The 12,997-nt window shown below is 41.1% G+C and overlaps 1 protein-coding gene across 3 annotated transcripts in view; it reads right to left on the reverse strand.

Moving 5' to 3' along the window:
• LOC147030953 (uncharacterized) overlaps positions 1-12,997 on the reverse strand; it is a 205,160-nt gene that overhangs the window by 160,195 nt on the left and 31,968 nt on the right. Inside the window, exon 2 of one of the 3 annotated variants that reach the window (XR_015056585.1) lies at positions 558-1,538. The exons of the other annotated variants lie outside the window; for them this stretch is intronic. The gene's annotated coding sequence lies outside the window, so the exon portion shown is untranslated. Of the gene's footprint in view, positions 1-557; positions 1,539-12,997 lie in introns of those variants that run through there. 3 annotated transcript variants of the gene reach the window in all.

Genomic DNA, 12,997 nt, shown 5'->3' on the forward strand with positions numbered 1-12,997 from the left:
ATCCATATACAAGTGGATTTCTTCAGCAGGATAATGCACCATGCCACAAGGATAGGATTGTCCAACAATGGTTCCATGCACATAAGTGAATTCAGCTTACTGCAGTTGCCTTCCCCGTCATGAGATATCAATCCAACTGAGCATCTGTGGGATGAGATGGAATGTGCAATTCGGTGTAGAGATCCATCACCTGGTCTGATGAATCCTGACAACTGAGGGAAGTTGTCAGGATTCAACTTGCCAACTGAGGGAAGCATTTGCGTCAACATGGGCCAAACATCCCGATGGACCACTTTCGACACCTTGTAGAGTCCATGTCCTGACGAACTGAGGCTGTTCTGAGGGCAAAAGAAGGTGCAACTCAATATTAGGAAGGTGTTCCTCATGTTTTGTATCAGGGGTGTATATATGTAGATATATATATATATATATATATATATATATATATATATATATATATATATATATATATATATATATATATATATATATATATTTGTCCACAACACCCCAATGATAGTGAGTGCTGAGGTCTGAAACAAAGCCAGACCTGTCTGATGCACAAGCAGATTGTCTTTCCCCATGACCCCCCATCAGGATGTGTTGCAGTCAAATATTTATGATGGTAAGGCAAAGTAATGGCATGAAATGACACATCAATGCCATCGCATCTTTCTCGTTACAAGCTAGCTAGCAACACTTTTCACCATGACTGCATGCCCACGTATCCATCCATTGGGACCATACTCTGTGCAGAGCATTGGTGCTGCCTAAGCAGTCTCCTTGGCTATTGGGCACAATCCTGGACGGGTCGCCACTCCGACGCAAGATACCAGCAAGCTGGCACTCATTTTGCCAACGTCGGAAGGATGACAGGCAGAGTCAACCCCACCTGGTATTAATTCAACAGCTGAGTGGGATTTTAACTCAGGATCCAAGGATCCCAAGCCCACCACCTTAACCATTAAGCCAACACCAGGCGTGTGTGTGTGTACATATATGTATACATCTGTATGTGTGTGTATATATATATATATATATACACATATATATATATATATATATATATATATATATATATATATATATATATATATATATATATATATACATATACATACACAAGTCGCTGACAACTCGTTTATAGTCGAAGTTAACCTGGATAATCATCATCATTTATCAAATGACGTGAACAAGCAAGATACCCATCACAGACAGACAAACCACCAGATAAGGAGGAGAGATAAGAAAAGTATGGTTGTTGACAACATACAAATACAAAGACAGACAAAGGTTGAACAGTCTACATCGAGTATAAAACACCAGGATTGATATCTATAACTTGGACATAATGCACATTCAAGATATAAACTGGATTTATTGATAAACTGGACATAAAAATGTTATGGATGAATTAGACACTTTGAGGGACAAGCTCGTCAAGTCTGAAGGCCTTGCAGCATACCTCAAATGATGGGTGGTCTGGTGAAATCGCTCATCGTTTTGAGGTATGCTCGATGCTGAAAGGCCTTGGGACTCTACAAGCATAAGAAAAACAGAGGAATGGAACAGATAAATTTAACATAATTGGTCTACACACACACACACACACACACACACACACACACACACACACACACACACACACACACACACACACACACACACACACACACACACACACACACACACACACACACAACATTACCTTTTCCATCCGTTCAGCAACAGGCGAGGCTGAATATTAATCTTAACAGCACTAATTTACCTCGAACATCATGCTTGACAACCTGAACAACATAATTCCAATTGTTTTAAAGTGGGAATTCACTTAACAGTGAAAATTTTACAATATGTAAAGTATTCTGACAAATACACTATATTGTCAATGAAACTTATGGGTAGTTCGATTTCACATGTCTGCAATGGTATTTTCAAAACTTGTACACAGTATAATGACTGGAACGGCACTCGGTAGAGCGCATACCTCCGCCAGGCTGAACAGTTTACATTTTGTATCCACTGATAGATCGGATCTGGATCTGGACCTGAAATAAAATATAATTGGCTTGTTCTGGTTACTTCCCCAACTCATCCACCAAGTTTTGTCATAATCCACCCACAATGTTTTGAAACATTGTGCTTTTTCGTCTATGGTCTGATCTCTCAACGGTGAAGAATCACTTCAAAAAAATTAAACAATTCTTGTGTCCGGATCCGGATGATGAACAAAATCGAATCACTTTGTCCTCGTCATACACCTAACCTGTCCACCGAGCTTCTTCTGAATCCATCCACAACATTTTGAAACTTCCTCTTCACAGACAACCAAATAGACAGACAGACAGAAAGGTGTCAAAACATAACCCTGTCCACCTTCGGTGGCAAAGCTAATCAAATTATCAATTGCTTGTGTTATAAATGTGAAAGTCTTGTGCCATATCCTCAAAAACATCTTCTGTATTGATTTCCAACATAAGGTTCTCTGGGTCCATATACAACAAACTGACATTCTCATTGTATTTCTCCTTCAAGTTGTTGTGGAAAGTCATGCACTGACCACTTTGGCAAGTCAAGAACTGAGATGTTCCGATGTGAATGGGTTTAATGCATGAAAAATGCTTTCCTTCTCCAAATGAATTCCACAAAAGTTCTCGGAGAATACTCCTACTCTTTTAAAGTTGGGTTTATTTTTGAATTTGGATGCTTGGATGCTTGTTCCTATTTCATTTTCCATCGTTTTACCAAATACAGCATTCTTCATCTATACTATACTATCATGGAGTATGCTAGTACTCCATATGTAGGGATGGCATGGGGACAAAAAAAATGGCTACCCATTCAAATTGTACAACATGATACATTTGAAAACGACTATCAAGTCATCAGCCTTTAAAAGCCATACCTTTTATTCTCGAACAGTTTCATAACTAACAAGAAGGGCACTCGCCATGTAATGCCTGATCCACAAAAACATATCAGGCTCAACACATTTTTGAAATGTACTATTTATCGTCTTTGGCCCCATCTCCAAATGGTGAAGAATCACTTAAAAAAAAATAAAAAATTCTCGTATCCAGATCTGGATTCGGATCTTCACCAAAATCGAATCACTTCGTCCTTGTCACACCCCCAATCTGCCCACAACTTTTTGAGGCATCGTGCTATATATCAGTTGAGCCCAATCTCTCAATGGTGAAGAATCACTTTAAAAAAATTTATCAGATCTGGATCCGTATTCGGATCTTCCCCCAAAATTGAATCAATTCTTTATTGTCATACACCCAACCTGTCCACCAAGTTTCGCTCAAATCCGTCCACAACTTTTTGAGATATCCTGTACACAAACAAACAAACAAGCAGTCATAGACTGGTACTTACGAAATCGTCAACTTGACCTCGGACCTTGTCTAATAAAAGCTGTCTCTCGAGAAGGTAGCGACGCAAACCAGAAGTTTCTACGATGATTCTGTACCAAACCATCAAAAATCGAATGTTTTGGATGTTTGACCTCACTGTGACCTTGACCTTTGACCGATTTTGACCAAAATCTAATCAGCACTAGCCATCAGCCTCCTGAATCACGTGGTTTAATTTGACATTGGTAGCTTCTTCCGTTCTCGAGTTATCTGTACCAAACCATCAAAAATCGAATATTTGACCTCACCATGACCTTGACCTTTGACCAAAACCTAATCAGCACTAGCCATCACCCTCCTGAATCACGTGGTGTAATTTGACATTGGGAGCTTCTTCCGTTCTCGAGTTATCGTGCCTACAAACAAACAAACAAACAAACAAACAGAAACGGAAGGCATCAATATACTTATGAAATCTTTAGATTTCATAACAAGCAGTCATAGACTGGTACTTCCGAAATCGTCAACTTGACCTCTGACCTTGTCTAATAAAAGCTGTCTCTCGAGAAGGTAGCGACGCAAACCAGAAGTTTATATGATGATTCTGTATCAAACCATCAAAATCGAATGTTTTACCTCACTGTGACCTTGACCTTTAACCGATTTTGACCAAAATCTAATCAGCACTAGCCATCACCCTTCTGAATCACGTGGTGTAATTTGACATTGGTAGCTTCTTCCGTTCTCGAGTTATCATGCCCACAAACAAACAAACACATACACAAACACACACACAAACAAACAAACACACAAACAGTCATCAATATACTTACGAAATCTTTAGATTTCGTAAGTAGCAAACAAGCAAAGATAGAAAGGGGTGAAAACATAACCTCCTTTACCTTCGGTGACGGAGGTAATAAAAATGAAAAAGACACTAGAATACATTGCTAAAGTACCAAATTGAGAGATCGCAAAATCGCTGATTTGTTCATCCTCAGAATTGTTGATAAATGTCATCTGGCCAAGCACAATAATGGCTGAAGCAATTGCAATGATTTCACTGGAAGGAAGCAACATTTTATGTTGGGTATTGTACCCATACCATGACAATTTTTTTTTGAATCGGATTAATAAAATAATACAACCACAATCACACACACCATTGATGCATCGCGATGCCGCATCTGCACATGGGTGACTAATACGTCTTCAATGACTGGTCTGTACATGTGCGCAATAAAGCGGTTTTCATAATGTCAGAATTTATCTTGTACCTGTGAGTCTTCCTGTCTTTTATAAGACACCCATCAAGTTCTGGGAGAACTGAACACCCGACGACAGGGGTTAACTATGTTGCCTTGGAGATTGACTTTTTTCTTCCCGGGAATCATGGCCACATTTGGCACAATTGGAGAGTTTAATTCTGAAGAGGAAGAGTGGTCGCTTTGCATGGAGGGGATTTTGCACTATTTCACAGCCAATGACATTACGAGTGACACCACCGTACAACACCATGTATACAACACCAACTACAAAGTATAACTCCCTCTCACATAGACATCTTCATACAATTATTGTTACTAATGCTACCTGTGACAAAAATGTCAAAATATGTCGTGATAGCAATCCGTAAAACAGATTATGGTGTTGTATTGTGGTGTCATTCCGATCTTGTCTTTCCTTGTCATTCCTTCCAACCTTGTTTGGTTGTTTTTTCGTTTTTTTAAAAATGTTTCTTTCTGACTTGTAAGAGAGATGTTTGCCTGTCTGTGTGTCACCATTTTTCTCACAGATGGCCAAATGGATCTTCATCAAACTTCCAGAGGTTTATAAGTGAGTGCCAGGGAGTAAATTTTTTAAAGTTGGATTTTTTTTTTAAATCATCCTTAGTGTCCTTAAATCATCCTTAAACCAAATCATCCTTTAAATCATCCAAACCCCATTCCTTAGTGGGTGTAGGCCGTAGGGAGGTGTTTTAGGCCCCACAAAAAAATAGATAAAAACCAAAATTCGATTTCTTTAAAATGCCAACAGGATGAGAACAGCACCGGGCAATGCCGGGTACCCCTGCTGGTTGATTTATAAAAGTCTTTCTCAAAATCTGTTTCTGCTTCTGTTATTTTTCAATCAATATAATCTATTAACTGGTGGCTTTGATGAAACATTAAAATTCTATGAATTTCCTTTGCTCTCAGTCCAGCTGATAGATATTGTCTCAGGTTTCTTTGATGTAAAACATAATTGTCTTTGTCATTTCGCGTTGTAAGTCGTTTAACTGTTGGTCTGTGTTTTGTTGTAAGAGATTATTTTTGATTATCACGAATTTCCTTGGTTTTTGGAATTCCTTGGAATTTATTATCACGGATTTTTGGGATTATCACGAATTTCCTTGGAATTTCCTTTTGATTTCCTTGGTTTTTCTTAATGAGAAGCAAATGTAAAGTCATTGTGCTTGTTTTGGAGTTCTTCTGGATGTTTTAAATCTACTTCAAAGTAATAACCAACTTGTGTTTCATATAATTATTTTTGAGTGGAGATTAAAAATTATTTCAAGACTTTTTCATACAGTGGCCTGAAAAAGTATTCACCCCCTTACAAATAATGGCACATTTTGATGAATTATGAATTGTGAAGAATTTTCTTTTTTCCAAATGAACTTTTTTATTCATAACTGGAGAGATCAAAGTAAACACTGTTAACGTAGAAGGTTACATGTCAGGAATACCTGAAAAAAAAACATGTACAAATCAAAATTCACGAGTTGTAAAAGTATTCAGCACCTAAGGTCAGTACTTGGTTGAAGCACCTTTTGCAGCAATGACTGCTACGAGTCTTTGTGGTTAGGTCTCCACCAGCTTCGCACAGCGAGATGGTGAAATCTTTACTCATTCTTCACGTGAAAATTGCTCTAGTTCTGCCAAGTTTGATGAGGATCGTCGATGGACTGCAATCTTCAAGTCTCACCATGAATGTTCAATTGGGTTAAAGTGAGGACTTTGACTGGGCCACTGAAGAACATTTATTTTATGCATAGTCAGCCACTCCAGTGTGGATTTAGCTAAATGTGCTTTGGATTTATCCATCCATTGGGACCATACTCTGTGCAGAGCGTTGGTGTTGCCAAAGCAGTCTCCTTGGCTATTGGATACAATCCTGGACGGGTTGCCACTCCGACACAGTTTGGATTATGGTCCTGGTGAAATGTGAATCTCCTCCCTAGTTTCAGATTCATGGCTGACTCAAGCAGGTTTTCATCAAGGATTCCCCTGTACTTTGCACCATCCATTGTCTCTTCTATTCTGACAAGCTTGCCAGTCCCTACTGATGAAAAGCAGCCCCATAACATGATGCTGCCACCACAATGCTTGACAGGAGGAATGGTGTTGACTGGGTGATGTGCAGTGTTTGGCTTGCACCAGACAAAACGCTTTGAATTTAGACCAAAAAGTTCAATTTTTGTCTCATCTGACCATGAAACGTTGCTCCACATTCCCTGCAGTATTATTAAGATGCTTTTTCACAAACTCCATACGAGCTTTTCGATGTGTATTTTTCAGTAATGGCTTCTTTTTTGCCACCTGTCCATAGAGGCCAGCTTTGTGAAGGGAACGGGATATTGTTGATTGATGAACACTGACCCCCATCTCGTACAAAGATCCTTGCATATCTTTCACAGTCAATGTTGGACTTACAGTGACATCCTGATCCAGTTCAGTTTCCTGCTTGCCCGGCTGCTGAGTTTGGATGGGTAGAGTCTGGGTGGTGAGCAACTTGATCTGGGTAGAGCCTCGGTGGTATTATATGTCTTCCACTTCTTTATGATGGACTTCATTGTGAGTGACTCCAAGGGATAATGAGTGACTTTGAAATCTTCTTAAAACCCTCTCCTGAACAGTGTTTCTCCACAACTATGTGTGACTTCTTTGGAAAGATTCTTGATCTTCATGTTTTCCTTGTTGGTTCACCAAGTGAGTTGCACCTTAAAACTCCTTGGGTAATTGGGAGAGCTTATTTTTAATCACCCACCCATATTGATTACATACAGGTGAAACGTATTACACTTATTTTGTAACGGTTCAAACAAATAATTTGCTCCTTAAGTGATTTAGGGTTAATTTGGCAAAGGGGTTGAATACTTATGCAAATGAGAATCATCTGATTTTTCTCTGTTAATGTCACTTATTCACATTTTATCTGCAGTTTTTAGCTTCATCATTTTGGAGTAGTTTTTGAAGACTCTATATATTAAGTTTGATTTGAAAGCATCATGAAGTTAAGCTCAGGTGGCATCAAAATGACGTGTCTGACTCCCAAGTATCTCTCCCTGGTTACTCCCTCTTACGGTATGACAGACCTGAGCCTCGTCCTGGTGGAGGTGTTGCTCTCTTCATCAAAGACTCTATTCCTCACTCTCCCTGCACTGCTCTCACTCCCCCACACCCCCAGGAATACCTCTGGCTTCGGCTTCCCCTCCACTCCCACCTCATGTTTATATGTGTACTGTACCGTCCACCGAACAGTGATGACTCCATCTACACCTCACTCTCCGAAAACATGGACCATCTTCTATCTTCTCATCCAAACTCTCTCTTCCTCTTATGTGGCGACTTCAATTGTCATCACGCCAGTTGGCTAGGTGTGGGTACCTCTCTCACCTGCCATGGGACGTCAGCAAAAGCTTTCTGTGACTCATTGGGACTGACTCAATCGGTCAACTTCCCGACCCGGATCTCAACCAATGGTACTCCATCTCTTCTGGATCTGATTTTGACAAATTTCCCTGACAATATCTGCTGCTCTTCCTTCGCTCCAATTGGTTCTTCTGACCACGTCCTTGTTAAAGTGGACATCTCTCTGGCTGTCATCAGAGAACCACCTCACCGCCGTCGAGTCTGGCATTTCACTCAAGCCGACTGGCAGGGTCTCCGAGCAGCCATCAAACTTACAGACTGGTCTCCTATCACTACTTTCTCAAACATCAACTCATCCTGGGAATTCTTTCAAAGAAACTTGCTCTCCCTCATGCACAGATTTATCCCCTCTCGTGTTCAGTTGTCTTACCCTTCCTCCCGCCCTTGGTTTACTGAAGCTTGTGGCGAGGCAGTTGTCCTGAAACAACTTGCCTTTGCCTCATGGAAAGCAAACCCAACTGAGGGCAATCTCAGTTCTTTCCACAAAGCTCGGAACAAGTGTGTATCTACCCTCAGGAGAGCCAGAAAACAACATCTTTCTCATCTCAAGTCTGAACTCTCAGACCTCTCTCCCTCCTCAAAATCCTGGTGGCGTTTAATCAAATCTGTTTCTGGTGTATGTTCCCCTCCATCCCCTCCCTTACCTCAAATGGCCGCACTGCTGATTCCACACGTGATAAAGCTGAATGTCTAAACTCGGTGTTTGCAGCTAAATCTTGTGTCCCAAACCCATCACTATCTCTACCCACTTTACCCAGTCGCACCCAACTGTCCCTGGACTCTGTATCCTTTTCTCCTGACAAGGTGGAGAGCTTGCTTTCAAACCTCGAGTCAGATTCTGCAACCGGTCCAGACGGCATCAGCCCACGTGTCCTCAAAGCCTGCTCTTCTGCTCTTGCTCACCCTCTCTCTGTTCTATTCACCCTCTCATTTTCCCAAGGTCATCTGCCATCTGCTTGGAAATCTGCTAACATCACTGCCCTGCATAAAAAGGTGCAAAAACAGATCCCTGTAACTACAGACCAATCAGCCTTCTCCCAATCATCAGCAAGGTTATGGAATCCATCATTGCTTCAGACATGAAATCCTTCCTCTTCTCCAATGGCTTGATTTCCAATCATCAATTTGGTTTCAGACCAGGTCACTCTACCCTGGATATGCTGCTACTGCTCTCCCATCAATGGATGGAGGTCCTCAATGCCAGACAGGAAATCCGAGCCGTATCCCTGGACATATCACGTGCTTTTGACACAGTCTGGCACCCTGCCCTACTCACCAAACTCTCTTCCCATGGTATTCAAGGCCATCTCCACTCATGGCTCGCAGACTTCCTCTCCTGTCGCAGTCAACGTGTGGCCCTAAATGGAGTTCTTTCATCCCCTCTTCCTGTGCAGGCTGGAGTTCCTCAAGGTAGCGTTCTGGGCCCTGTTCTTTTTCTGGTTTTCATCAATGATCTCTCGGACTCTCTGGAAAATCCTCTATTTCTCTTTGCCGATGACTCCACCCTCTGCCGTACCATCTGTCATCCCTCAGACCGGCAAGCAGCAGCTTCTTCGCTCACTGCAGATCTGGATAAAATCACAAACTGGTCCAACACGTGGAACATGTCTTTCAATCCACACAAATCTCACACTCTCACTATGTCTCTTCGAAAGGACCGTTTACAAAAGCCCGCCATCCACTTTCTCAACAATCCTCTGGAAGAAGTCTTTTCTTTCAAGCTTCTGGGTCTCACTATCTGCCATGACCTTTCCTGGGAAAGTCACATTTCCAACCTTGCCTCAAAAGCCAGTCGCCGACTGGGAATCCTCCGTCGTGCAAAGTCCTTCCTCGGCCCTCTTGAGCTCCTGACTACTTACAAAGCTTTTGTCCGTAGCCTGATGGAGTACTGCTCTCCCCTCTGGGCTGGTGCTCCTGCCTCCCACCTTTCTCGACTTCACGCTGTCGAAACCAGGGCTTTTAAGATCATTGGCATCTCCCGCAATGAAGCTGAGTCTTTGGGCCTCTCACTCAATCACCGCAGGTTGGTCGGTGGTCTTTCTGTCTTCTACCGACTCCTCTCCAGCCTTGCCCCCTGCTCTCTCTGCGATTTGTCCCAACCACATTTCCACAGGGCGCTCAAGGTCCGCCAACAACCCCCTTCTGGTAAAACTACCAAAATCACGAATCACTGCTCATCTTCACTCTTTCATTCCTCTTTTTCCCGCCTTTGGAATAAACTTCCTCACTCTATTCTTTCCCATTCTTCCCTCCAGGCTTTCAAAACAGCTGTTCACCACCACCTCTTATCTTCCCCCATCCAAATCCTCGATCTTTTCTACCCCGATAATCCACCCATGCCCACTTCCTTCAATTCTCCTGCTTTCCTTCCTGAAAGTCCCTGTAATGTCCATCTTCTCCTCGCCATGTTCCCCGTCCCATCCCCATCCCTCTCCCTTCCACAGTTCACCTGTGTCTGTTCCCCAATGTTTTGTCCCTTCCACTCCCACCCCTCTTGTCTCATGCCTCCTTGCTGTGAGTTGTGTGTTAGCTCTCATACGAGCCTCGACCAAGGTATACAAAAAAAAAAAAAAAAAAAAAAAAAAAAATGTGAAAACATTGGAGGGGGGTGAATACTTTTGCAGACGATTGTACCTCTCCTCTTTTACCCATTTGAATCCCCCAAACGGTAAAGACTGAGACGTTGCGCATTCATATGGAGTGTTGGAATCAAAATACATTTAAAAAGAGCTATCTTTTGAAACATCATAATCTGGAAGATATTTATTATTTGCTTTGGCAAATCCATTTGAACGGACTTGTAATATTCCACCTAGTTTGGCTCTCTCTGTCATTGGAGGTAAAATTACATCAGCAATGGATTATCCCACGCACGAAAGTGAAAAGCAGGGTTAAGCACTTAATTAGTATCTGTCTGACAAATTTCACCAGAAAGGAAAAACACTGCAACAACGGTGGTAAATTCCGGAATTAACTTTTTCGTATGACTTTTACAATCTTTATTTTATTTAAATTGAATTATGTACACATGAACACTGTTGAACAAAAATACCCTTTTTGGCACTTTTAAAACCCTTCTGTTTAGCAGTACTTGGGCATGTTAAATAAGGGTGGTGTAAAAGACTGATTCAATTGTGCTAAACTTCCAGAATTTTTTTTAACGATCTTTAAAATACGGAATGATTCGATTTTAGTGAAGATCCGGACCTGAGAATTTTTAAGTGATTCTTCACCCTTGAGAGATAGGGCCAAAACAATATATCGACACGATATCTCAAAAGGTTGTGGACAGTTTGGGTCTCTGACATGGACATATTTATTCAATTTTGGTGAAGATCCAGATCTGGGAATTAAAAAAGTGATTCTTCACCATTGAAAGATGGGACCAAAACGATATATACCACGATATTTCCAAAAAGTTGGAGATGGATTCTGACAAAACTTGGTGGATCAGTTGGGTAGGTGACAAGAAGAAGCTGATGAGCTTTTGCTTCAGGTCCGAATGCAGATATGGCAGATACTTTGTATCAGTGGGATACAAAACGTAAACTGTTCAGCCTGGCAGAGGTATGCGTTCTACCGAGTGCTGTTCCAGTCTTTGTTTGTTTGTTTTGTCTTTAGTTATTTTTTCGGGTGGGGAGATGGTGGGATGGAGGCAGTTTTAAGATGAGGAATGCACCAACATCGACCACATTATTTTTTGACAAGACCCTCTCACAGACATTACAATCACGACAGATGTACACAATCACCTATCCATACTTCAGCCAGTATCCCTGCACTCCGTTTATCTCTGTTTGCTTCGACCTATCATCTAATTCCAATTTAAATTTATCAATCATTGTTTCCGCTACCACTACCTTTACAGGGAGACCATTCCACGCATTAACTATCTCTGAGTGAAAGACCCTTGCCTTCCGACTATCTTAATAACTCTCCTCTTTACCCTCAGGCTGTGGCCCCTGGTCCGAAGATCATTAGGGACATTTAAACACAAATAATTTTAATGAGCAGCTAATAGTTACTCTGCATTAGTTGTGAAACTTTGAACCATTCCTTTACTTTTATTATATATAATATGCATAACTAGCTTCGAGCTTTATCATTCTGACAATGAAGCCTAATTCCAGGCCGCTTGACCAAACTGACAAGAATGAGCTGTGCCATGTACAGAAGAGACATTCACAAAATTTACACTAAACACTGCAACTATGCAGAAAGGTTTGAGCCTTGGTTTTGTGACACTGCACTTGTTTGTTTTATTTTGTCAAAAGAATACTTATGAATTAGAACCCAAGCCATTTCCAAGATATGGTTATATCCATAAGCCATGTCAAGCAGAGAAATTAACTGTCAGAACCATTTCCATTTTCTGCTGCCATTGTCTTATTCTCACCACTCATATTACATTCATTATCCAGCCACTGATCTCATGCAGTTAATTTGTCTGGCAGGAATAACCACATAAGACACGTTTTAAGACAATTCATAAAATAATCATGATGAGTTAGCCATATAAACCTTTCAAAATGACATATCATTTTGATTGAAGGAACTCCTGAAGATCATCAAGGAGGCATCTTTGTTTTTACAACAATCTGATAGTGACAGGGTAATTATAATGAGAAAATAATTATTTGAGATGAACGAGAAGCTTTTAGTCCCCTACCGGTTTCACCAGAAGGGACTATAGGTTTGCTCTCCATCTGTCCACCCGTCCATCCCACCTGTGGCTTGTCAGACTTTTTCCTCATACCCTTTAACATATTCAACTGAAACTTGGTACATGCCTTTATTATGATAAGCTACAGAACAAGTTCGAGTTTTAGGGCGTTTCATCAATTTTTCACAGAGTTATGCCCTTTTTAAACTTATAAAATATCACATATTATACATGGGTCAGCATTCAGCTGCCCTAACTCAACCCCACGACTTTACACCCAT

Source organism: Eptatretus burgeri, chromosome 3 (assembly GCF_056783735.1).
Source record: "Eptatretus burgeri isolate ZD-2024b chromosome 3, Ebu_testis_v1, whole genome shotgun sequence".
Classification (NCBI taxonomy): domain Eukaryota; kingdom Metazoa; phylum Chordata; class Myxini; order Myxiniformes; family Myxinidae; genus Eptatretus; species Eptatretus burgeri.